The 24259-nt window shown below is 42.3% G+C and overlaps 1 protein-coding gene across 15 annotated transcripts in view; it reads left to right on the plus strand.

Annotated features, from left to right (window-relative positions):
- The window catches only part of ARHGAP26 (Rho GTPase activating protein 26), a 418456-nt gene that overhangs the window by 11809 nt on the left and 382388 nt on the right, over positions 1 to 24259 (plus strand). Inside the window, exon 1 of one of the 15 annotated variants that reach the window (XM_072826309.1) lies at positions 11169 to 11193. The exons of 13 other annotated variants lie outside the window; for them this stretch is intronic. The gene's annotated coding sequence lies outside the window, so the exon portion shown is untranslated. Of the gene's footprint in view, positions 1 to 11168; positions 11194 to 13550; positions 14169 to 24259 lie in introns of those variants that run through there. One more of the 15 variants, XM_072826311.1, reaches the window with a different exon arrangement.

Consider the following 24259-nt stretch of genomic DNA (forward strand, 5'->3'; position numbering starts at 1 on the left):
TGACATAGTTCATTTAACCAGTCCCATAATAATAGACATTTATGTGATTTCCAATCTTTTACTGTTACCAGAACATCTTGCTACCTGTCGTGGGTACATGAGTGAGTTGATGTGTAGGACGAATACTAGAAATGGAGCTGCTGGGCCAAAGGATATATGCAGTTTTTATTTTGATAAATATGCTATAGGAGTGTTTCTGGAAAGTTCTGAGTGAAGTGAATTTTATATATCATGATTGTAGTATAGGAAGAAAACTCACTAGTTGGTTATAAGTAGCCTCTATAATTAAACAGTCCTTAGCGTTTTCTCCATTTCTTACTCCCCAGTCTGTACATAGTGTTGGTTCTGGGATTAAGAGCCACAACAAAATCTTTCCCTAAAATGAAACCTAGCTGTACTAGGAATCTCTTGAATGTAGGGCCCAGGGAACTTGTTTGCATTACTAGTGAGGATGCTGCTGAATTTTTATTTTCTTACATCACCAGTTTGGCAGGTGTTAAAGGAGAGTAGTCTCCTACTTTGGTGACTAGAGATCATGACTTTAGGCCAGTAGGCACATCTCGTCTATCAGCAAAGCTTCTCCAGGCAATGGAATTTCTGGGGAGTGGTGAGGGACCAGGGAGTTTTTTCTGACCTCTCTCCTAGGGCTGCCTCTCCCACCAAGCTTAGCACTTTTCTGTGAAGTGCTAGAATAGGATCATGCCACCTGTTTCATGTGGCCTTTATTTCACTGCCTGTGATAGCTCATGTTGAGATGGAAGGTTTCTGGGACAGGGTGGGCACAGTCACTGTCTTCTAGGTGCTCATCTTGAGAGGAGGCAGGGGAAGCACAGATGGTCCAGAGCACAATTAGAAGTTGAAAGGATCCTGGAGGACATAATAGAGAACTCCGGGAGAGTCAGGGGAAAGCTTATCAAGTCCAAGGAGGCAGTGTTCCTAATGATAAATCATTTAAAACCACCTCTCTATTAGTTTTGCCCCACCTTTACTACTGTTTATTTACTTTGTAAAACTCTACTTCTTAAAAAGTACATTCATTTCAAAAAGGAACTCTACAGCATTCTGAAATTACAGGTTTGATGTAGTTCACCATATTTTCTTCTGAAATATGTTCACATAGTCATTAAATCATAATCATTAGATTGAAGATTATTTATCATTGTCTCCCTTAAAATACTCCTGTATTTTACCAGTGATTTGAGCTTTAATATGCTTAGCGCTATCCCAAGGCAGAAATGTCTGAGAAAATGGATACCATCTGGTCATGGTGCCTGCAAAGAAGGGGAGGGGAGGTGAAGCTGTGCTTCTCAGACTAGGTACAGGTGTCGGGGGAGCGTGCCAGGGAATATACAAAAAGCAAGTGACAGGGAGGGCACTTTGCTGAAAATCTGGTTCACTCAATGTAATCATTATTTGAATATTCAAACAAACACTGATAGATTATAGGGGAGAAAGCAAGATTCCATGGCATTTTTCTGAGGAGACATGCTGGTGTGGGCGAAGAGAACATGTAGTCAACAGCAGACCAAGGAGGGAGGAGGCCAGGGCATTTTGTTTCTGTCTTAGGTCTTGGGGGGGCATGGTTGAACTCTGTACCAAATGTGTGTATGATACAGGATACAGGGCTAAGTAAGGTTTGCCCTTGCTGAGTTGTTCCTATGGAGTTATGTAGGTGAAGGCACCTACTAGGCAGTGGGAAGCATGGGTCTTATGTTCTGGAAAGAGATGGTGGGTTCCTGGTATAGCTTTGGATCTCTCCAGGTGCTATTAGAAGCCTAGGCAATGGTTCTCAGCCTTAGCTGCCCATTGAAATCATATGAGGAGTTGGGACTCATCCCAGGAGATTCTGATATACTTTGGGTTGCAAATATGAGCATGGGGAATTATAGAGAGAGGGAGAGAGCAAGTGGGGGTAGATGGAAGGGGAGAGAATCTTAAAGCAGACTTCCCGCTGAGTTCGATGTGGGGCTCCATCTTGTGACCCTAGATCATGACCTGAGTTGAAACCAAGTTTCTGATGCTTAACTGACAGAACCACCCAGGTGCCCTGAGCATGGGGGAATTTCCAAAGCTTCCCAGGTGATTCTAATGTGCAGTGAAGGTGGAGAACCACTGGCTTGGAGTGGGTGAAAGAGTGGAGGCCAAAATCAGGGGGAATAGCAACATTCAGCAGAACACGTGGGTAGAGGGAGGGTTGGAGAGATTTTTGCTCTGATGACAAGGTGCTTGATTTTGGCCCACCCCTTTGGGTGAGGGCTTGCCCAGAGTCCTTTGGATCTGACATTGGAAGTGAAACTGCAGAGTAAGTGCAACAGTGATAAATATCCACCTTATGATATTGTGAGGAATAAGTGAGATAATTGTAGGTATTGTGTTTAGCAGAGTAAGCTGACACCTGGTAAGTGCCCTATAATTGGAATGTGCCATTATTGACATTTCTTTTTTTTTTTTTTTTGTTTTGTTTTTTTTCATTATTGACATTTCTATAGATTGTCCTTGTTCTAACACGGTTGTTCTTAGACATGAATTTGTGTAAGAATTCCCTTAACTGAGGATTCCCATTCTGATATGTGTGTTCTAGGGTGAGGTCTGGAAATCTGCATTCTTTGCAAGGCCTCCTGGTGATTTGCATGGAGGGGGTCTGTGCCTGGGATCTAGTTGTTCCATGAGCTTGGCCTGTGAGCCTGGACCCTTCTGTAGCATTGGGGGGTGGGGGAAGCTCCTGAAAGGAAACCTTATGCTCAGGAGCAACCACAGGGCAAACATTTTTTCCCACGGTGAGTCTTGGGTGCTCTTGTTAGGGTTAAAGTCATTTGGGGTCAGAGCTTGTAATTATGTTGCAAATTTTTTTCTTTAAAAACATTCAGGAAGCTAATGAGCTGACTGAGCTGTTGCACAGCTCCAGGGGACTCAGTGTCTGGGGCAGATTAGGAGGGAGACTGGTTTGAGGGCTCTGCAGGGGGTTGGGGAGGTGAGGTGCAAACCCAGAGAGTTGATCTCTCCCCTCCTGTCTCGAAGGTGCCTTAGGGCAATTCATTTCTGGCAACAGCTTCCTCCTTATCTCTGTTCGGATCTTAGCTGGGTCTCGGCAGTATCAGGGTGACAGCACACCAGAGCCACCGCTGATGAGACCCCTGGATGTCACTGGGAGGAGCTTAGTGCTGCTCTCCCCCTGTTGTTTGCTTCTTAAGAAATCCTGTGGGCTGCTTTCCCACAGGCAAGGCTTCCTTGCATTTGTATCAGACTAGTGCATTGAGATGTCTGACATACATCTTTCCCTGGACTGCTTATCCAGCAGATCACCAGCCTCATAACTCCTGCTGTGGGCAATATTGAGGCCTGGCAGGCACTGGGAATAGATGCCTCTGCACCTACAGCCTTGCCTTGTCCCTGCTGCCTCTGGCCTATTGGCCAGACCTTGGAAGCTACCAACAGCTTTGCCTGCTGAGGTCTCCCGGCCCTCTGACTGAAGCTGCCTTGCGCTCAGCATGCAAGGTCAGCAAGCTACCATGTTGCCAGCTCCGTTAGGAGCAACTAGATGGTTCTCTCTCTGGAAAGAAATCCTGTTTCCTCTTTACATAGCCAGCATGCTTGTAATCAGTTCCTCTGGAGTGAAGCTCTGTTCCATTGCATAGAAAATTGGAGTGGAACCGAGAGCTTTTGGCCTTAGTGCCATTTGGGATATGACTTTGGCTTGCTTTTCATCTCCCCCACCTCTTCTGGCCAGCATAACTTCACACTATACTGCAATGAAAAGACAACAACAGGGCTTTGGGTTTTTGTTCTTGTAGCAGCACAGAGTTCAAGCATGAAGATGATCACCAGCTGAAGATAACTTAAAATTGGCTTGTTTTCACAAATCTGGGTTCAAAATGTTGGGATTTAATCTTCCCCATCCCCTTCAGTCTGGAGAACTGAGTCTCTTTAAGAAAGAAGAATGAAATGTTTTTTGATGGCTATCTGAAATGAGAAACTTGTGAAATGTTAAGCAGGAGAGGGATGAGTCATGTCTCTTAATGTGACACCTCAAGCAGTCATTACTGAGCTCCCCAAATGTGCCAGCATGGGGTTAGGCAATGCATGGGTGGAGGAGACCTTGGAGGTCCTTTCTTAGGATTTTTTAAAGCAGCTTTGTTGAGATGTAATTCACATGCCACACAATTTACAGTGTATAGTTCATGGCTTTTAGTATATTCACAGAATTTTTCACCCATCTCCACAATTAATTTTAGAACATTTCATCATCCCCCACCCCCCCTCAAGAAACCCTGTACTCCTTAGCCATCATCCTGCATCCTTCCCATCCCCTTAGCCCTAGGCAGCTACTTCCTTAGGGTTTTAAAGTGTGGTACTGTCCTGTCAGCTTTGTTTCTTGATCTTATTAAGCTACATATCCTTTTCCTTTGGCGTATCCAGACAGTTTGCAGATCCCAGGAATGCTGCGATTTCAATGCCAGGATGTTTGGATCTGGCACTCAGTTTCTATCTTCCTTTAGACATATGTGCTAGTGCAGCAGGGTTAATTCACTCTCATTCATGAGTGTGTGTAAGGTCTCTGGTTTAGGACTTCTATTATCATGTTGTGTGTGTGTGTGTGTGTCTGTCGTGTTGTCGTCCCCCGTTACCCTTCCCCCCCATTCTGATCTTGCTTTGGTGAGAGCACTTTCCTGGTGAGAGCGGGAGGAAAGAACCTAATATCCAGTAGTAGGTAGGTGCGTTGTTAAGAGAGGAACTTTTTTTTTTAAATTTTTTTTTAATTTTTATTTATTTATGATAGTCACACAGAGAGAGAGGCAGAGACATAGGCAGAGGGAGAAGCAGGCTCCATGCACCGGGAGCCCGACATGGGATTCGATCCCGGGTCTCCAGGATGGCGCCCTGGGCCAAAGGCAGGCGCCAAACCGCTGCGCCACCCAGGGATCCCCGAGAGGAACTTTTGTTCCTATGGAGGAAAAAAATTCCAATAATATTCTGATTTGGAGGGTTTATCCCTTTACCAGCTTTATTTGTTTTTAGAGCTATTGATATATGAGTTTTTAAAGTACTGAAATGGTGGTGGTTTGAGGTGTTGAAGGTTTTAACATGAAAGTCCTTCTTAATTCTTAAGACCTTGTATTCTAAGAAATCTCAGCCCAAATGTAGGTAACTTGTTCTCCACCATCTCTGTTTTCTCTTTCATTTGCTTCCTTTTCATTTCTCTTTACTTTCTCCCTGTCATTCTTTCACTGTCTCCCCTTCCTCCACCCCACAGTGGCCTTGCCAATGGGGCAAGGAGGTGGTTGATCTCCCATCTTTTGATTTTGGGAAAAACAAAGCCTTCTGTAAATGAAAATGACCTGAAAATGATTTACGGAGTTTTGAGATTACAGCTTAAGAGACCACTAAATTTAAGGTGATTGTGAATCTGTAGAACCAGGAAGAAGTGTGGCCTGGAAGTGATCCCATTTTGTAAAAAAAACATTGTCTGGGGTCCCCTTTCCTGTTACACGTCCTGTGTTAGGTTTCAGACTTCAGACATAAAAGGATAAGCTCAGAGCAGGGTGGGTACAGAATGTCCTGCTCACTGGTTAGCCGGGTTAACAGGGAGCATTTGGGTGCCTATTTTCTGCTCCTCTAATGGGACCTGATAGAAGCCTCAACTTCCCTTTTTTATCATTGTGGTAGAGGGTGCATTAAAATTGTCTTTAACAAAGTAGGTCAGTGATTTATATTTCAAGAAGATAAGTTTGGGACACTGAATGAGAACATGTTATTTGGGTTAGTTGAACAGCTCCAGATATAATGATGTATTTATAATGTCAATTAGGGACCTAGAAACTTATTTGGAATAGGTCAGAGAACTGGGTGTGAGATCTGAGTCTGCAGGTATTCCATCTAGAATCTCCTGGATAATATATTTCGGACAAATTACAGCGAGACCTAGATAACATTAACATGGCTTATTACATCTCCCTTCATTGAGCTGCCAACTCCTTAGTTCACAAAGCCATTAACAGCAAAATATGAGGGTGTTCCTCTACCTTCTTCTGAGGCATATATTCCCTAGTGTTTCTGGTCAGATAGGCTGGTCATTAAAAAAAAAAAAAAGTCCAAGGTCAAACTTCTTTTTATGGATTATGTAGGTTAATACATACTCTCTAATGAAAATTTAGAAATTACAGACAAGTAATATAAGAAAATGCAAATTACACCAATAGTGTTGATTAGAGATACTCGTTTTGGTTTTATAATCTGTTCTATTCAGTAGGTCATGATCATCTTTCCAGGTCATTAACTGTTTCCTAAGGTTTTTTTGTGGCTACATAATATTCCAGGGATGCTATGTCAAGACTGACTGAACCAGTGACTTGCTTTTGGACCGTTAGGTGTTTCTCTTTTTTGTTTTCATGATTATTGATGAGTTTGTAATTGTTGTCCTTATGGACAAACCATAATTATCTCTGTAAGATATATTTACATAGGCAGCTCTTATGTTTCTTTCCATATGTTTAAAGTGCAGCTCCCATCTCTCTGCTTGCTCCTCTCTTTCTCCTGCTGGTGGAGCAGAACCACAGAATGAAGAGTCTTATATGTTGAAAGCATGATGTTAAGTCTGTTTGAACCACAATAATAGTAATAGTATATCCATCACCATTTAACTGCTCATTGTGTGTCAGACCCTTTTGTTACATGTATTACAAACTTGATTTCATTGAACCTCCACAACAATCTCATGAGGTATGTACTGCTATCCCCATTTATAGACGAGACGTAAGGCAAGGAAAGCGAAATGCACTTAGACAACTAAGAAGTGTTGTAGCCGGGATTGGAACATTAGTCCATTACCAGCCCTTTTACTCGAACTAGTGCTATACTGGTGATAATGGAAACTGAGCCTAGTCCCTTAGATCTTGTTTCCTCATTTATAAAATGGGAATGTTGGTGCTCACTTGAGAGCATCATAGGGTTAAATGAGACAGAGTGAATCAAAATCACAGCAGCCAGCTACTCTAATGACTAATTATCTTCACCTCTTCTTTTTTTTTTTATCTTCACCTCTTCTAAGATAGGACCCATACAGAAATTTTAAATTGTCTGTGTGCTGTCTCTGCATAGGGTCTCTGACTTTCTCACTATAGGTGAATTATATTAGCAATTATCTCTAGAAATTAGACTGAGTCTTGTACTCTGCCCAGTTTTATATTGACCTTAATCAAGATATCTTGGTTTTAAACATGTCAGTCAGAACATTCCATAGCGTCTTCATACTTGTCAGGGATGCTGACTTGTCACAGGCCATTATGAAATTGATACATCCCATGGGGGACCCCGCCTGTCCCAACCCCAGCCTCACCACCCAGAGGTGCACATCATTAGTTTCTTAAGCAGGCACCTGACTTCTAATAGCGAGTTCTTACTTGATTCTGACATAAATATCTCTTACAGTACTGAACAAAAAGTTATCTTTTATATAAATATTGATTGAGGGCACCTGGGTGGCCCAGTGGTTGAACATCTGCCTTTGGCTCAGATCGTGATCCTGGGCCTTGGGATCAAGTCCTGTTTTGGGCTCCTTGCAGAGAACCTGCTTTTCCCTCTGCCTAGGTCTCTGCCTCTCTCTCTGTGTCTCTTATGAATAAATAAAATCTTAAAAAAAAATGTTGATGTGAAGTGGAGGTCAGTGAGCTCTTCCTTTGGTTGTGAATTAGCCCTGTGTTCCCTTCTCTAGTAGTTTTGTTGCCCCCACCTCACTCCATCATTGGTGCCTTTCAGCAGACTTGAACACTTGGCCAGTTCTGAGGAAAACAATAGCATGAACATCCTGAGAACATATCTAAGCTGGGTTATGGGATCCAGGACAAGAGAGCTCTTCTCTTTCCTTAAGTTTGCTGAATTTCTGAAGTCATTTTAGTCCTAACAACTCAGGAGAAGCCAATTGCCCTAGAAAAGAATCCAGGATTTTGTTTCTTTTGAGTAGAAGTACAGATAGGTCTTGACTTCATTAGTTCAGCAAACAAATGTTTCATAGACACTGTCTATGTACTAGGACATTGTTGTAGGTATTGGGGGCATAGCTCTGAACAAGGCAAAGGTCTGACTCTTGTGCAATTTACATTTTAGAGGGCAGACGAATTAAACAAACAGGATACTTTAAGATAAATTGCCATGATGGACATAAAATAAGATTGACAGTGATGGATAGTGGAGGGTGGAAGTAAATGTAGATTGTCATCACAGAATGCTTCTCTAAGGTGCTGAATGACTTTATCTTCAGTGACCATGGTTGTTGAAAATTGTAAGCTGTCACCTGATGGAGAGACTTTTTGCTGGATCATATTTTTTTTCCTTCTGTTTTCATAGGCAGAAAGTTTTTTACTCACTGTAGTCATGACCACCCAGACAGAACCTTAGTGAGCTTGGTGAGATAAAAATCTATTCCCCAGATGGCAGGCAGACTGAGGTTTTAAAAAACACAAGCCTTATCAGGTCACTCTTACCCTAAATTTCCCAGTGGCTTCCTATATAATTCAGAATGTAATTTTTAAAAAGTATTTTATTTTATTTATTTGAGAGAGAGAGAGTGTACATGCAGGAGGGAGGGGCAGAGGGGGAGGGACAAGCAGACATCCTGCTGACCAGGGAGCTGGATGGACATAGAGCTCAATCCCAAAACCCCCAGATTATGACCTGAGCTGAAGGCAGATGCTTAACTGACTGAGCCACCCAAGCACTCTGTCATTCAGAATATAATTTTAACTCATTAACCATGGCTTATGTATGATCAGGCTTTTGTGTACCTTGTGAGTCTCCTCTTTGACTATTGTCCTTTACCCTCTGTGCTTAAGCTTCAGTGGTCTAAAATTCTTCTTACACACTGAGCACTTTCCAGCCATAGGATTTTCTTTTGCTGTTCCTTGGGAATGTTGTTGCTTCAGATCTTTATGTATTTATGTGGTCATCTGCTTCTCATCCTTCAGGTCTCCTCCGTGAAGTCCTTTGACTACCTGATCTAAAGTCTTCAGTAGCCATCCCTTTCTTTACCACTTTATATCATTACCTGTTTTGGTCATTATAGTACTTTGTACCCTCTAAATTCCTGGTGCAAGTTGAATAAATGATATCTAATGTGCCTTCAAAGAGTCCAACTTGACTGCTTGACTTGGTGTTCTCAAAGTGCCTCTGAGTGTTCATGGCCTCTGGCATCCCTTGGCTCTCTTTAGATTTTATTTTGTTTTAAAATTTTCACCTTGGACAGATCATGTGTGACTGCTTAATTGGATAGTGACCAGTCTTCCTTTTAGGGAGCTCAAGAAATGGGGTTAAAAAAAAGCAAGTATCAGAACTAAGAGTTGATTAATGTTCACCAGCCCTCTCCTTGCTTCCCATCTCTCTGCCTGTGCTCTTTCTCTTTCTCTTTTATCAAATGGTAGAAAGGAAACTAAAATCTAGTGTTTCTAAATCTCTGTCATAAATAGTACTGAGCAGGAGGTCCTGATCTCCTTGGCTGGGCTAGTTAACCTGCTATGAATTGATTCCTTTCCTAATCTTCACACCTAGAAGACATGGACTTCTAGCTCTTAAATCAACAAGGCTATTTGCTTATCTTTTTTCGTTAAAAAGAGAGATTTTGGGGGATCCCTGGGTGGCGCAGCGGTTTGGCGCCTGCCTTTGGCCCAGGGCGCGATCCTGGAGACCCGGGATTGAATCCCACATCGGGCTTCCGGTGCATGGAGCCTGCTTCTCCCTCTGCCTATGTCTCTGCCTCTCTCTCTTTCTCTCTCTGTGACTATCATAAATAAATAAAAATTAAAAAAAAAAAAGAGATTTTGAATGTTAGAATATGTATTCTCTATACTCTCTCATTTAAAGGTGTTAAGTTTCAAAGACTCTACTTAACGATAGTGGTATGAGTGGGAAGGTACCCATTATAACCCTCATAATTAATTAGAAAAGACTTATTTTTCCTTTTCCTCTAAAAAGATGAAAAACAGTTCTTCCACTTTTGTTTGTATCGTCGGCCTCTGTATACTATGTGCTGACAGCATGTTCGTGCTGGAACCACATCTCTTGTTTTTCAAGTGGATACCCCCCAGGCATAATTTCTGTAGAAGGTTTTTTTCTGAAACACTGTAGTGACTTTTTACAAGATTTAACATCAGTTTATTTGGAGAGTTCCATGAGGCTAAATGGATCTTAACAGGAATTTAGCCAACAAAAGACAATGCTTCCCATACAGTGTCTTAACTTTTAGGATTAGAGTCTTGCTAAATAGAATTTAAGCTGGAGAGTCGGTCTCTTGTCTGTGTCACGGGCTTTCTATTTTCTTGGGAAAGCCAGTCATTCTTAGATGTTTAATTTAGGGTGGGTAAAGAGAGAGAAGGAAGATCACGTCTGTCTTTGTACACACAGATGACCTGTTTGGCGACATCCAAGCACTAGAGACTCATTGACCCACATCTTTTTCTCCTCCTCCTGTGTACAGGCCGTTTAGGGCTCTGGTACCAGAGTTACTACTAAAAATGTGTTGCCAAAAGCAGATGTCTCTATCCCTGCTGACTTCTCAGTTGTAGGAAATTAGCTCATGACCTAGAGACAGAGAGCACCGTGGCTGTGCTTTCCATGCTGGAATCTTTAGAGGTGGCAGTGGAGTGAGACGGGTCATGGGGGATTAAAAAAAATCCTCCTCCTAAAACACAAGCTGGCTGTGTTTCCCTGATTATACACCACTGCCCCTTTCACTCTTCGGCAATTTCTACTTTTTAAATAAATAATGAAATTAAGGTTCTTTCTGTGTCAGAACCTTTACTCTGTTTTCCTATCAAGCTGTTTTTGAAAGTAGTTTTAATCTGTTTGGGGGGAACATCTGTAGCTTATGTTCCCTGAGGGCAGGAGTTAAAGGAACTTTGACCAGTGTGGGAGAGACAGAAGCCCATGGGAGAGCCCCTGAAGACAACAGGTGCTCTGTTGGCTGTTTTCTGCCAGCTTTGTAGGACAGCATGAGCCCACCCCTGCCCTTGAGTCACTGGGCCATAAACAGGACATGCTGAATGACCTAGAGGTCTGACTTTCGTTCCTTTGCTTGTCCACTGAAATGACCAGGCTGAGGCCAGTTGCCAAGCAACCCTGGACATAATAGAAGCAAGAGAACTCCTCCACTGACTGTTATGTTCCCTTTGCCTTTTTTCTCTGTTGTCTCTGTGTAGGGGGCTTGAGGTATACTGGTTTTGGGTGGGAGGAGAAAAAGTGTACTAACTGGAAGTCTTTTTTTTTTTTTTTTTAAAGATTTTATTTATTTATTCATAGAGACACAGAGACAGAATGAGAGGCAGAAACACAGGTAGAGGGAGAAGCAGGCTCCATCCAGAGAGCCCGATGTGGGATTCGATCCAGGGTCTCCAGGATCACGCCCTGGGCTGCAGGCGGCGCTAAACCGCTGCGCCACCGGGCTGCTCTAACTGGAAGTCTTGATTGTGGGTCTTACCTGTTTAATTCTCACCAGTCCCAGCTCTTACCAGATAACTCGGTGTTACATTGGAAGGCTCTAGCATCTGTCAGAGAGCTCCATGTTCCCTGATCACGAGGGAGGGGAAGAGAGGTAAAGTCTTTGGTGTCAGCACGGACGTTGAATCTTGGTGAGACACTCCACCAACAGTGAATGCAGCTTACCTTAATGCCACCTTTTCAGTTGGTTTTAGTAAGGCCCCTTTGTAGACATGGTGCTTCCACTCTGTGCCAGACAGGCTGCTTTCTGTCATGAAGGAGGGAAGACCCAATCCTAGCTGCTTAAGCAGAAAGGTAATTCATTTTGATATGTAGCTGGAAAGCCCAAGGATGTTCTAACTTCAGACTGGCGTGAGTCCGGTGGCTCACACAATGTCTATAGGGCCCTGGTCTCCCCTTATCTTTCAGTTCTGCTTTCCTTTAGGCTGGTGCCATTCTCAGATGGCCTCTTCCCTTGTGTTGGCAAGATGACTTGTAGCCAAGAGTTCGAATTGAAGCCCGGAGCATGGTTCTCATTGGCTTATTATTGAGTCACGTGCTCATCCTTGAGCTACTCTTTGAAGCTCTCCTAGCCTGAACCCAGAGTGGAGTCAGCAGCATAGGAAATAAATGTTCTAAAAGTCAGAGAAGGGTGCTTTCCCAGAGGAATATTAAGGTGCTATAAATACAGAAGAAGGAGGGATAGCTGCCAGGTGGCCAAGGCAACAAAATTCCTCCACACTGGCCTGAGAAAATTGAACAGGGTCATCCAGGGAAGAGAAAGGGCTCTGCCTCCCAAATATCTCATGGTTCTTTTTTTTTTTAATATTTTATTTATTTATTCATGAGAGACACAGAGAGAGAGAGAGCGGCAGAGGGAGAAGCAGGCTCCATGCAAGGAGCCCAACTCGGGACTCGATCCCGGGTCTCCAGGATCACATCCTGGACTGAAGGCGGCGCCAAACCGCTGAGCCACCGGGGCTGCCCTATCTCATGGTTCTTATCCACATTTGGATAAGTTAATGTGGGCTATCAGGGTTTTTTTCTTTTTTTCTTCTTTCTCTCTTTCTTTCTTTCTTTCTTTCTTTCTTTCTTTCTTTCTTTCTTTCTTTGTTTTTTTCATTCATTCATTCATTCATTCATTCATTCATTTTTTTTTTTCCAGAGTACGTTTTAATGTAGTTCCCTTGGAAGTTCATATTTGGAGAGGGACAAACAAGAGATAGTTTGAAGCATTGGGCCCCATCAGGATTGGTCAGACTGTGGGCAGCCTGAGAGTAGAGTTTGGGTTGGGGGCCTAGTGAGGAGGGGATGAGGTGTCAGGTGGATGTCAGGGTGAGATGGGACTACTTCTGCTGGGACAAATTATAAAAATAAATGGAGAATGCTACATGAGGACTATTAAGTAATGTAATGGGGACATTACATTAATCCCCATTAATGAATGGGGATTCATAACTCGCTGGCTGACAACTGCTTGTCTTATGGCCCTGCTAGTATGAGAGCTAGTTCTCCATCTTCCAGGGCCTGACTCTTTTACCTTATGAAACTTAGGGTTTGGGAAACTCCCATCCAGTAGACCTTATTTTGAATCTGCCCATGTCTATATAGTATAGTGGATTAGACTCCAGGGGTTGGCCAGACAGTAAATATTTTAGGTTTTGCAGGCCATGTAGGATCTGTTGCAGATGCTTCTTTGCCTTTGTTTTTACAACCCGTTAACATAAAAACCATTCTTAGCTCATAGGTAATACAAAAAGCAAGCCAAGGGCCACAGTTAGCTGAGCCCCATTGTGGGTTATGGAGCCACATAGTCCTGATTCCCAGCCTTGTCTGGATGGCTTGTGAACTCTGTGGTCATTTTAATCTCTCAGAGACTCATTTGTCCCAATTTTCTCTTCTATAAAGTGGGTCTCACCAACATACTCACCTCATGGGGTTATTGTAAGGATTGCTGAGAAAGTACTGGCTCTTTGGAATCATGATGTTGACTCTTTACCACTGTAGAGCATATTCTGGCTAGGGAAACCAGGCTGAGCATTTAAGAATCTTTGTAATTTCCGTTGTTTTTCCTCTTTTGGTGCCTTCTTCTTTTTTTTTTTTTTTTTTTAAAGATTTTGTTTTTATTTATGAGAGTGAGAGAGAGAGAGAGAGAGAGTCAGAGACACAGGTAGAGGGAGAAGCAGGGTCCATGCTGGGAGCCTGACGCGGGACTCGATCCCGGGGCTCCAGGATCGGGCCCTGGGCCGAAGGCGGGCGCCAAACCGCTGAGCCACCCAGGGATCCCCTGGTGCCTTCTTTTTCTCTGTTTTGGACAACTCTTCATCAGGTTTTGGGAACTTGATGCCAATCTCAGTTTCATTTCTGGTTGTGTTCAGGAAGTGACCCACATTTTAATCCATATTTGGCAATAACTGAAATAAATTGGCTTGGTTCATTGTCAAAATGCAGAATATGTATTTGTTCTGCTTCCAGCCTGAAATTCCCTTCATATCCACTTTTTTCACTACATTCCAGTTTATCAGCCTATCAAGGCCTCTTATTAAAGGAGAAGGAGAATTGTTTTTTTTTTCCTTGCTTTATCAGAAAAAAATATTAGAATTGTGGATTTTTTTGTGTGTGTTGAACCTGGTGGATGGATGGACAGGTTTGGAAAAGGACTGAATTTCTCCCCTGAATCTCTGCCCTGCTGCCTGCAGTTTGTACAGGTAAATTATGATGGAATGGATGGGATTCCCATCACCTCTCGGATGCATGGTATCCTGGAAGCAGGTACCTTGTTTAGATCTTGGCTCTGTTGTCACTTCCTCAGTGAGGTCTCCCCTGACAACCCTCCTCACATCCCACTTTTTCTTTCATTCTAGTTTTATCTGTAGTACTTTTCTTATTCTAACATACTAGATAATCTGTTTATTATGGTTTCTGTTTGTCTCTCCTTACTAGAATGAAAACTCTACAAGGGCAAGGTATTTGTCTTGCTCACTTCTATATTCCTACTGCTTTAGAATGGTTTCTGGTACATAAATAAATATTCGTTAAATGAATGAATGCTTTGATTCCTATATCGGAATGTTTACTACATCCTATTCTTTCTGGCCTTGAAGTCATGGGACTTGGGTTTGAATATTGACTCTGCCACAAATTGCCTCTGTCTTTGAGCAAATCATTTAATCTCTGAGCACTGTAGTTTTCTTATCTTTAAAATAAGGGGTTAGAGTAAATGATTGCTATAGTTTCTACTTGGTCTATAGTTCTGTGATTATAATCTCTGGTTAAAAGAAACGATGTACTGCTATTAAAATTGCCGCATATATTTACTACAAAGTTTGAATTTCTGTGGTGGGCTAAGTGAATTGAAAGAGAATTTCAGAAAAAGTTTTCAGAGGTGCCCTCTGCCTTCACTAAAACAGTTCTCAAGTGTTTTAGTGTTGTTGCTTTCAAGAACCTTTCCATTAGCCCCTTTAAGATAAAGCCTTGATATCTAGACAGGGGTTTCTGAGTCTTGCATACTTGGGCCCTGCCCATTTCCTCCAGCTGCACACTGCCTCTGTGTCTAGGCCCTGTGTTGCTGTCCTTTTGATTTGTTTCTGCTTATTGAATGAATGATGTGTTTCCTGGCTTCAGTACACTGAATATTTCTGTTCCTTCTACCCAGTGTTCCTGGTGCCTTCCCCATATGCCTTTGTTTGGCCACTTCCTGCTCATACTTTAGGTCTCAACTCATGGTGGATGTAGACTTAGGGAGAAGGGATTGGCAACAGAGTTCCAGTTCCACTGGGGATCTCCCTGGCTGAAGTGTGGAGACAGAAAAGGGCTGAGTTTGCTTAGGAACTGTAGCTGGTCTGGGTTGGCTGGAGCATCTCTGCAATAAAAATGCTAAGGTTTTTGGGATTAGATTCTGGAAGGCTTAGGTGTTGCACCGTGGAGTCTGTCTTCCTTCAGTGGGTACTGGGAAGCCATTCTAAGTTTTTGAGCAGCATAGTGACATAATGAAAGTTTTATGGACTAAACAACACGGATATACCTTGAACAGCACTGAAAATATAATTTCTTTAATCCCTAAAGCATATTTGGTGGGGAGAGGGTAGTGATAAATTCTAGGGTTCCTATTTTGTACATGGGGAAAAGCTGGAAGTCAGTGATTAAAGGACTTATTTTAGGCGTCATAGAAAAGCAGTATTGAGCCAATATGTGTTTTTATAATTAGGTAGAATGGTGGTCTGCAAGATTCATGAATGCTACAAGTGGTTTCCTTCATTTTTCAAGCGGTTAGTATGGTGAATAGTTGTGTTGAGTGTTGAGAGGCAGTCTGTCAACTCATGACTCATGCATGCTTCTGGAGTTTTGACAGAGACTTGGATTCTGTTTAGAAGATAACGGGATGCCTTTGGAGGTGGATTCAGGTTGCTTCCTTCTATCATGATAGTACTCATCCTGTGTGGTTGCTATATGTGTAGATTTAGCAAGATCAAGAAGTAGGAAGATGGTGATTACTCTGCTGGTTAGTTTAGGAAGAGTGCTTTCATAGTAAACGTCATCTGTGATTCTGTTTATTTAAACGTTAAGGTAGGTATTTGGGTTTTGCACCTTTGTTAAAGATTGTGTTTAAAGCTAGCTTTGAAAATGAGACTGCTGTGGTATAATAGCTAATCTCTGGTGACTGCTTACCACACTGCATTGGATCTGCTTTGCAAACTTTAATGTGCATCCAGATCACCAGGGGCCTTGTTAAAATGCAGATTCTTAGGTGGGCCTTGAGACTACATTTCTTACAAGCTACCAGTTGATATTGATGCTGGGTTGCATGTGCTAGGCCTGGATTTCCCTTCACCTGACTCTTTTGCCTTTCCTTTCTGCCCCAGCCTTTTTATTTCTTGGCATCTCAGATACTTCTGCAGCCAGAATGATCTTTTAAAAATGAAAATCCAGTCTTATCATCTTACTGCTTGGCTCCCCTTTATACTCCCCATTGTACCCACATATAACGCCTGGCCCATTTGCCTTTCCAGCCTCATCTTATACTGTCTCTGCATTTTCCAGCCATCAGGCCCCTTTCCTGTCCCTTTTGATGCTCAAGTGCCTTCCACCCCAGAGCTTTGGCACACATAGTTCCCTCTGATGCAGTGCTCCTCTACCTTCCTTCTCCTTGCCATTCCTCCTTCCAGTCTCAGCTCAAGTGTTACTTCCTTTGGAAGCTGCCCCTGGCTTCCTAGTGTAATAACCTTTTGATCTTGACTCTTGGGCCATTGCCAGGCTAGTCTGGCACATAGCTGTGGCCAGCATCAAGGAAATATAGGGGGTTTTGTTGGTGCATTGCTGTATATTCTTTTCTAACTGTTCTCTCAAGTGGAACATTGTGCATCATTTTAGGAAGTTGTAGATTGCACAAGAGGTGCCTTTCAGAAGCTACTCTGCTTGGAAGGGTGGTGATGGTGAAAGTGTACTTGATGTGTAGGAGGAAGGGGATGAGCAAAGAGCTTCCGCCAGGAACAACTCCTGTCATCTGAAGCTGGGTTTGGAGGCTGCTGTTTACACATGTACACATTTGGTGAACGGTCATATGTCCTTCTCCCTGCCCCCATGCTTCTCCTTTTTCTCTTGTTCTTGCAGTTTTATAAAAGCAGAAACTAAACCCCAAAGGAAGGAATTGCCTAGTTCAGGGCTGTAAGAGAAAATAAATCCAGGTCTGATTACAACCCAGGCTTCTTTACCCACCAGGCCAATGCTGGTGTGCATTTTGCTTCTTGAAGACTTTTTTTTCAGGATTTTATTTATTTATTTGACAGAGTGAGAAAGTGCGCACAAGTTGGGGGAGCAGGAGAGGGAGAAGCAGGCTTCTTGCTGAGCAGGGAGCCAGATGCGGGGGGGCTCCACCCCAGGACCTGAGCCGAAGGCAGACACTTAACCAACTGAGCCACCCAGATGCTCCTGCTTCTTGAAGCCTTTGACAGCTTCCTGGGTGTGTGAATAGCCCTGTTTAGATGGTGCTCTTTCTTCCCCAACTGGAAGAAAAGTCTGTGTGCCAGACTTTCTGCCTTGAAGAGATGCCCTGAATGTGTTTGGCAGAAAATCTAACACACCTCACTAGTTTGGTCACCTTTCCTGCCGTGTCACTCTTTCAGCTGTGACTACTGTCAGAAGTAACATCTGTGGGCTTTTTCGAGGCATGTATTAATGGTCTCCCCTGCTCCCAATCCCACTTTGGGGATCTGTCCTCTGCATTTTGGAGCCTTCGTATAATGTACTATAACTTAGACTGTATGATCACTTCGATTTTAATCTCTGTGGGCATGTGGCTATGTTGTAAATTGTATAGTGAGTGGCATGTAATAGCCACGCCACACGTGGTCATAAGGAGAAATGTCTTAATTTGCTATATATCAGGCTGGCACACCTCCTCCCGTCTTTCAGCAGTCCTGGCAGTGATTCTTTGAGGCTGAGGGTGTTTGTACCTGTGAAATCCTCAGCAGGATTTGTTCTGTGAGCTGTAGGGAGTGACATGAACCACAGGAGCACATTTGTAATTGGCTTCACAGCTGCTTATTCACTTGCTTGAATTCTACTGGCTTGGGTTGTGGGACTTACAGTGTTAATGGCTCGGTCCATCGTGGCAAATCTAAAGGTGGTACCTCGTTATCTTCCTATTAGTTTTGAATGTGAGCTTTGAGAGGGACCATGCTTATCTTCCCATTGTTTGCTACAGTGATCCAGAGAGCCTTGAGTACAGAATAAATAACTATAGAAAATAGAGACTAAATGGATGAAGGATGAATATATTCATTCTAACCTAAAAGTTGGGGTGTAGAGCGGGGGAGGCCACACAGCTTATTCACGTCTGTTCTCTGTGACTCATTGGAGTCCCCTCCCTCCTTTGCTCCCTCCCTCCCTCCCTCTCTCTCTCTTTATTTTTGGCTCCTCTTCCATTAAACTGCCATCAGAAGGCCAAGCTCTTTTTCTTTTATAATCCCATTATTTATGCTTTATTACTAGACCTGCTTGTGGTGTTAGCTTACTGATTTCCCGTCTTGCCATGACTCCTCTCAGGAGCCCAGCATTGTGTTCTCATGTGCTTTGACCTTCCCAGTTGTATGGTGTCTCTTTGTAAGATGGCAGTTATTACTATCAGGGTAGGAGCACATGGGGGCTATGGCTGAGAGAGATGGAAATGGTGCGGGTTTGTTTCTTATTCCAGTCTAAGCAAGTATCCAGACCTCTTAGGGCTCCCAATCCTCTCATGAGGAAGACTGGGTCTCTGATGGGGCTCTGGGCAGAGAATGTGTGTGTGTGTAGGATTCAGTTGACAGTTCATTGTAGGTGCTGCTTCCTGTGTGAGGCATCTTTGATTGCAAAATGTGTGGCTCTGATTTAGTTGGTTGGAGCACAAGGCTGATTGCTTTTTCTTTCTTTCTTTTTTTTTTTAAATAGTTTTCAGGACATAGCTTTGATTCTTTTCTTTGGTCTTGAGCTGTGGAGTTTCTGTAGAAACCTTTTAAATTGTGTTTTACACATCATCCAGTTCTACCTCCTGTCATCTCGAAGTTTTATCCATGCTTCTAGTGCTGCCCTGGCGAATAGTGACAGTTATAATTAATATCTGTAATGACACCCTGTGTGCCAGACTTTCTGTAAATCCTGTACACACTCTCATTGAATCCTCAAAATAGCCTTATATAGTGTCACTGTTGGCACCATCTCCATTTTACAGGTGAAGAAATCCATGATAGCCATTTGGAAAGATATTAGATTCCCCTTTTTGTTAAAACCAACAAAAACAAAACAAAAAACCTAAGCATCCCTTTGAGAAAAAGGAACGTGTACCTTGCCTGAATCATAGGCATATTTTCCAGGCTTCCTGCTAAGGTGTAAGATTCAGTCCAGCCCTCCCCTCCCTTCTTTTTTAGAACAGTTACCAAGGAGATATATTGCTTTCCAAAGGCAAATACATTGAAGATTTCCCCCTGCTTTTGGCTACTCTTTTGTTTGAAGAATGTCACCATATCCAACTGTTTTCTTTTCAGGGAAGAGGGATGAAATGTCTTGTCATGAACTCTTGTGGTTAGAGTATTCCAACCTCTCAGGGAAACATTGCATTCTTTAAAAATGAATTAAATCCACGCCATTCCTGTTCATCTGGAATGCCAGCCATTGGTTAGAGTGTCCAAATCAACATTTGCTTTCCGTCTGCTGAGACCAAGAATGGATGTGGGTTAGATTCAGTCACCTTGTGGAAAATGGATAAAACTGGCCTGAAAAAATGAACATCAAAGAGGATCTGGTCTGTTCCTTCTTAAATCCTGGCAGCTCCAGAGGTGATGAGCATTGAGAAAAACTGTTTTGTGTTATTTTCTATAGGAATGAGGCATTTGTTTGCCACAAATGTCCAGGGAACTAACTTTCTTTATAGAAATGACTAGTTTTGTCAGTTGTAGTGCCATTATCACAGGTCGTGAGGCTGTACCTGGACGGGCTGAAGTTGCCCTTTTTCAGAGTTTGTTTGAAAATTCTTCTAGTCTCATTTTCAGAGTATCCTTTAATAAAGCTGAACCCAAAGAGTGGGATTTAACACATTGAAGTTTGGTCACCGTTTGTTTTTTCTGTCCTGAGTTTTAGTAGAAAGTCTCCTGGGAAGTGAAATTGCTGAGGTCTGGAGCAGGATGGAAGAGAGAAAAAGCCGTTTTCATCATCATACAAAGGGGTTTCAGAGTGCTTTGTGGATTGAAGTTTCTCTGTTTTATTAATGAGAAGTAGGTATTGGACCAACATTTGATAGCTTTGTTGAGTTGTAATTCACATGCCAAGACACTGGAAATTTGGAATTAGCTCAGCGACATGGTAGACTGAGTCTGGGACTCTGGTGAAAAGAACCCTAGACTTCACTTTTTGGTTCAAATTGGGAGACCTAAACTTGAGTTTGATTCTTCTTTCTCTAAGCCTCAGTCCCTTACCTGTAAGATAGAGATAATAGTACATAGGCCTACTTCATAAGGCTAATTGGAGGATTCAGTGAGCTGATAGAGCATGTAAAGTGCTGAGCAAGTGCTTGCACATCCTGAGTAAATGGTAGTCGGTGTAGACCCTTAAGCCAGCTTCAGACATAGACTCTCATTGAATTTGGGAACCTTATCTTTCTGGCCTATATAGTTGTGTGTGTGTGTGTGGGTGATGGTGGTGGTTAAAGAATAGTTAATTGAATTGAAAGTTTGTTGCCTTATGTTAGGGAAATTAAGTAGTTACCTGTGGTACCAATTTAACCTAGAGTTACCAGATAAAATACAGGATGCCCAGTTAAATTTGAATTTCAGATAAAGAGCAAACATTTAGTAGTGTAAGTCAGTCCCCAAATATTTGTTGGTTACCTTAATTTCAGCTGGTTGTCTTATATTTTTATTTGCAAATTCTGGCAACCCTAGTATAATCTCATTGTTTCCTGTTTGGAATATTTTAGCTACCTTTATGATTACCACAAACGAGGCAAGGAGTTTCCAATAGAATGTAGGGATGTGATTTTATTTGTATTTCTCCCATAGCCCCATCCTTTGTTGTTGCTAGGAGAAACCTGGCCTTTCACGAGTAGCCCCATCAAGCACTGAAACACTGGTTGCATAGCAGCCAAACATCTTTGTTGAGAAACAAGCCAGAAGGAAATCTCTCTGATGACACTTCCTCAACCTCATAGTATTGCTGAGCTTGTGCTGAGGGAGGACATTTGGAATGGAATTGAAAATGTCTGGCCATGATGTTCGCTTTTCACCTTGGGGCTTCACGGGTGTGAACTCTGTGGCATCCAGGGAACTGTGTTCTCAGGCTTCAGGAGCCATTTGGAAGCCTTACCTGTGCAGGACTCCAGCAATGAGCATCCCTTGTGTATGGTCTAGGGAAAACATGAACACTAAAGAAATAAAACCCTGCTCCTTGATAACTGAGGAATGTATTGTTTCATAGAGAGATAGGATCACCATGTATCAATAATTGCAATAATTTAGTGAGCACTTCCTTTGTGACTTTGCTTCAACACTGGTAGGTGCTTTCCATGCATTGTTATAGTAATCTTCACAGCAGCTCCATGAGCAAGCTCCTGTGACATCCCCACTTTCCCATTAGGAAATTGAAGCTTAAAATAATGGGTTGAAGCCTGAAGTCACATACAGGTTAGTCTGTCCTATCTTGTCTCTTGAATCAAAAATTGCATGTATAGGTTGAATCTCATGAAATTACCAATATTTTGCCAACTCTTTTTGACCTACAATGACAGTTGCATGTGGAAATCAACCTAGTCCAAAAAATTCGGTGGTATACATATGTAAGAACACACACACACAACCCAAATCACCATTATTACATGTGACTTGTGTGTTACACATGACTTACCGAGACTGACTGGGGTGAATGAGATATGTGGACCTAGTTAAGGCTCATCAGAGAGGCTTTTGGGAAGTTAGTTTTCATTTCTTCACTTGTTCACTCATCATTCACTCAGTATAGTTCACTCATTGAATAGAAGTTCAAGGAACTCTGCCAAACATCACCTTAAGCATAACTTTACTTTTTCAATTAAAAAAAAAGATTTTATTTATTTATTCATGAGAGACACAAAGGCAGAGATGTAGGCAGAGGGAGAAGCAGGTCCAGGACCCTGGGATCACAACCTGAACCAAAGACAGATGCTCAACCACTGAGCAACCCAGGTACCCCTATTTTTTTCACTTTTAATCATGAAAAATTTTGCTCCTGCCTCTTTATGGTGAATCCTCCTTTCACCCTTAGGCAACTACTGTTCTGTTTTCTGTATGCTGGCCATTTCTGGACATTTCATAGAAGTGGAATCATGCAATATGTGGGTTTCTGTTTCTGGCCTAATATTTTCCAGGTTCATCCATGTTTTAGCATGTGTCACTAGTTCAATCCTTTGTGTTGCTGAGTGATATTCTGTTGTATAGATATGCTACATTTTGTGTTCCTGTTCATCAATTAAAAAATATTTAGCTCATTTCTACTCTTTGGCTATTATGTACATTGATACTATGAATATTCCATACAAGTTTCTGTATGGATATATATTTCCATTTTTCTTAGTAATTAGGAGTGAAATTATGGGGTCATATACAAAATTTGTGTTTAACTTGAGCAGATGTTTGAGAAGGGAGAGTGAAAAGTGGGTTTGTACAAAGGCTCAAGAATGGAAAGCAGGTTTGGTTTACTTAGCTAGGCAGTGGTGACCTGGAACCTAGGAAGGAGAGCTAGGCATATTTTTAACCATGAGGGTGAAGAAGGGCAGCTGGAATTAGCTAGAGAGATCCTGATGTTCATGAAGACTAACGCTGCTTTTCTTATCATATTTGGCAGCATGGGGAAACGGCTTCTCCATCCATTGTTGTTTGTGGATACAAGCATTGGAATACTATTTCATGATCTTCCAACACTGATAGTCCTTAACAGAAAAGTAGTGATTCCTCGTTCTAGAATATAAGTTCTCAAATGCTAAATCCCAGTTTCTGCTGAGAAAAATATGGACAGTATAAATAGGAGTTTTTTATAAAGCTAAATTAAAGCAGAGGTGTCTTATTCTGACAGTGTATCTTTCTTACTATTTTGGAATGGTAAGACTATTGTTTTTCTATTAAGTGATAGGGGAAAAAACATTAAAAAAAAAAGACTTATTCATTTATTTGAGAGAAGGTGGTGTGTAAGTGGCACAGAGGGGCAGAGAGAGAAGGAGAGAGAATCCTCAAGCCGGTTCCCTCGCCACCGAGCATGGAGCCCTTCACAAGGGCTTGGTCCCATGACCCGGAGATCATGACCTGAGCCAACATCAAGAGTGGGATGCTTAACTGACTGAGCCAACCAGGCACCCCCATGAAATGCATTTTTTAAATGAGTGTGCTTGCCAAATAAAATATTGGCAAACAAATGCATGTGTCTGTGTTCGTGTTTAAGTTGGTTATTTAGATCACCAAATCTGGGAACCACTGCTCCAGAGAAAGATTTGGGAAGGAAGCTGTTGGAATCCATGGTGGCCCTTGTGTTTTGCCTCTTGCCTGGTTTTCTTCTATAATCATGGAGGATAGGCTACTGCGAGCAGTGTCTGGATAAGACCAATATAAAAATTAAGAAAATTTAAGAAAATTAAAAATCAAGAAAAGACCCTCACAAGCACGCAACCCCATTACTTAGACATATGACTCCGTAAATACATGTAGTCAACGGGCACAGGCCATTTTTAATCACTTTGGTTGTATGAGGAAGCTAGAACCAAGCTCAGGTTAGATTTCTTCTACATGTTTGGGCTAACGAGCAGTTGATTCTGTTCAAAGTAAATGGTTGTTTCCTTTGAACAGGTGAGAGGTATGGGGCAGGAAAGAACCTGGTCCTGAGAGTGGAGGGAGCCCTTAGTCCTTCTCCAGAGTGCCTGTTCTCTAGCTTGGGGTTTAGGGAGTGGAATTTTTCTGTAACATGATCTTGAAGTACACAAAACCATTTCCCCAATTAGTAACAATAGTGATGATGCCATTCATGACATTAATAAGAGTGAAGTGCATTGAGCTGAACACTGGGCCAAGTGCTTTCAGGCATGATGTAATGTGACCCTAGCAACAATTGTGTTGGAGAGATGTGGTTATTCCATTTTTGTGCGAAGCAGTTTAGGGTCAGGAATGTTTAGTAACTTGCTCACTTAACTTGCCACTGGACGAGAGACACCGAGCTCACTGCCAGTAAGTGGACAAGCAGGGATTCAAACTCAGCTTGTTTTCTTAAAAGCCTGAGCCTCTGAGTTCAGCTCTTTCTATCCCAGATTTCATTT

This window comes from Canis lupus, chromosome 5 (genome assembly GCF_048164855.1).
Source record: "Canis lupus baileyi chromosome 5, mCanLup2.hap1, whole genome shotgun sequence".
NCBI classification, from domain to species: domain Eukaryota; kingdom Metazoa; phylum Chordata; class Mammalia; order Carnivora; family Canidae; genus Canis; species Canis lupus.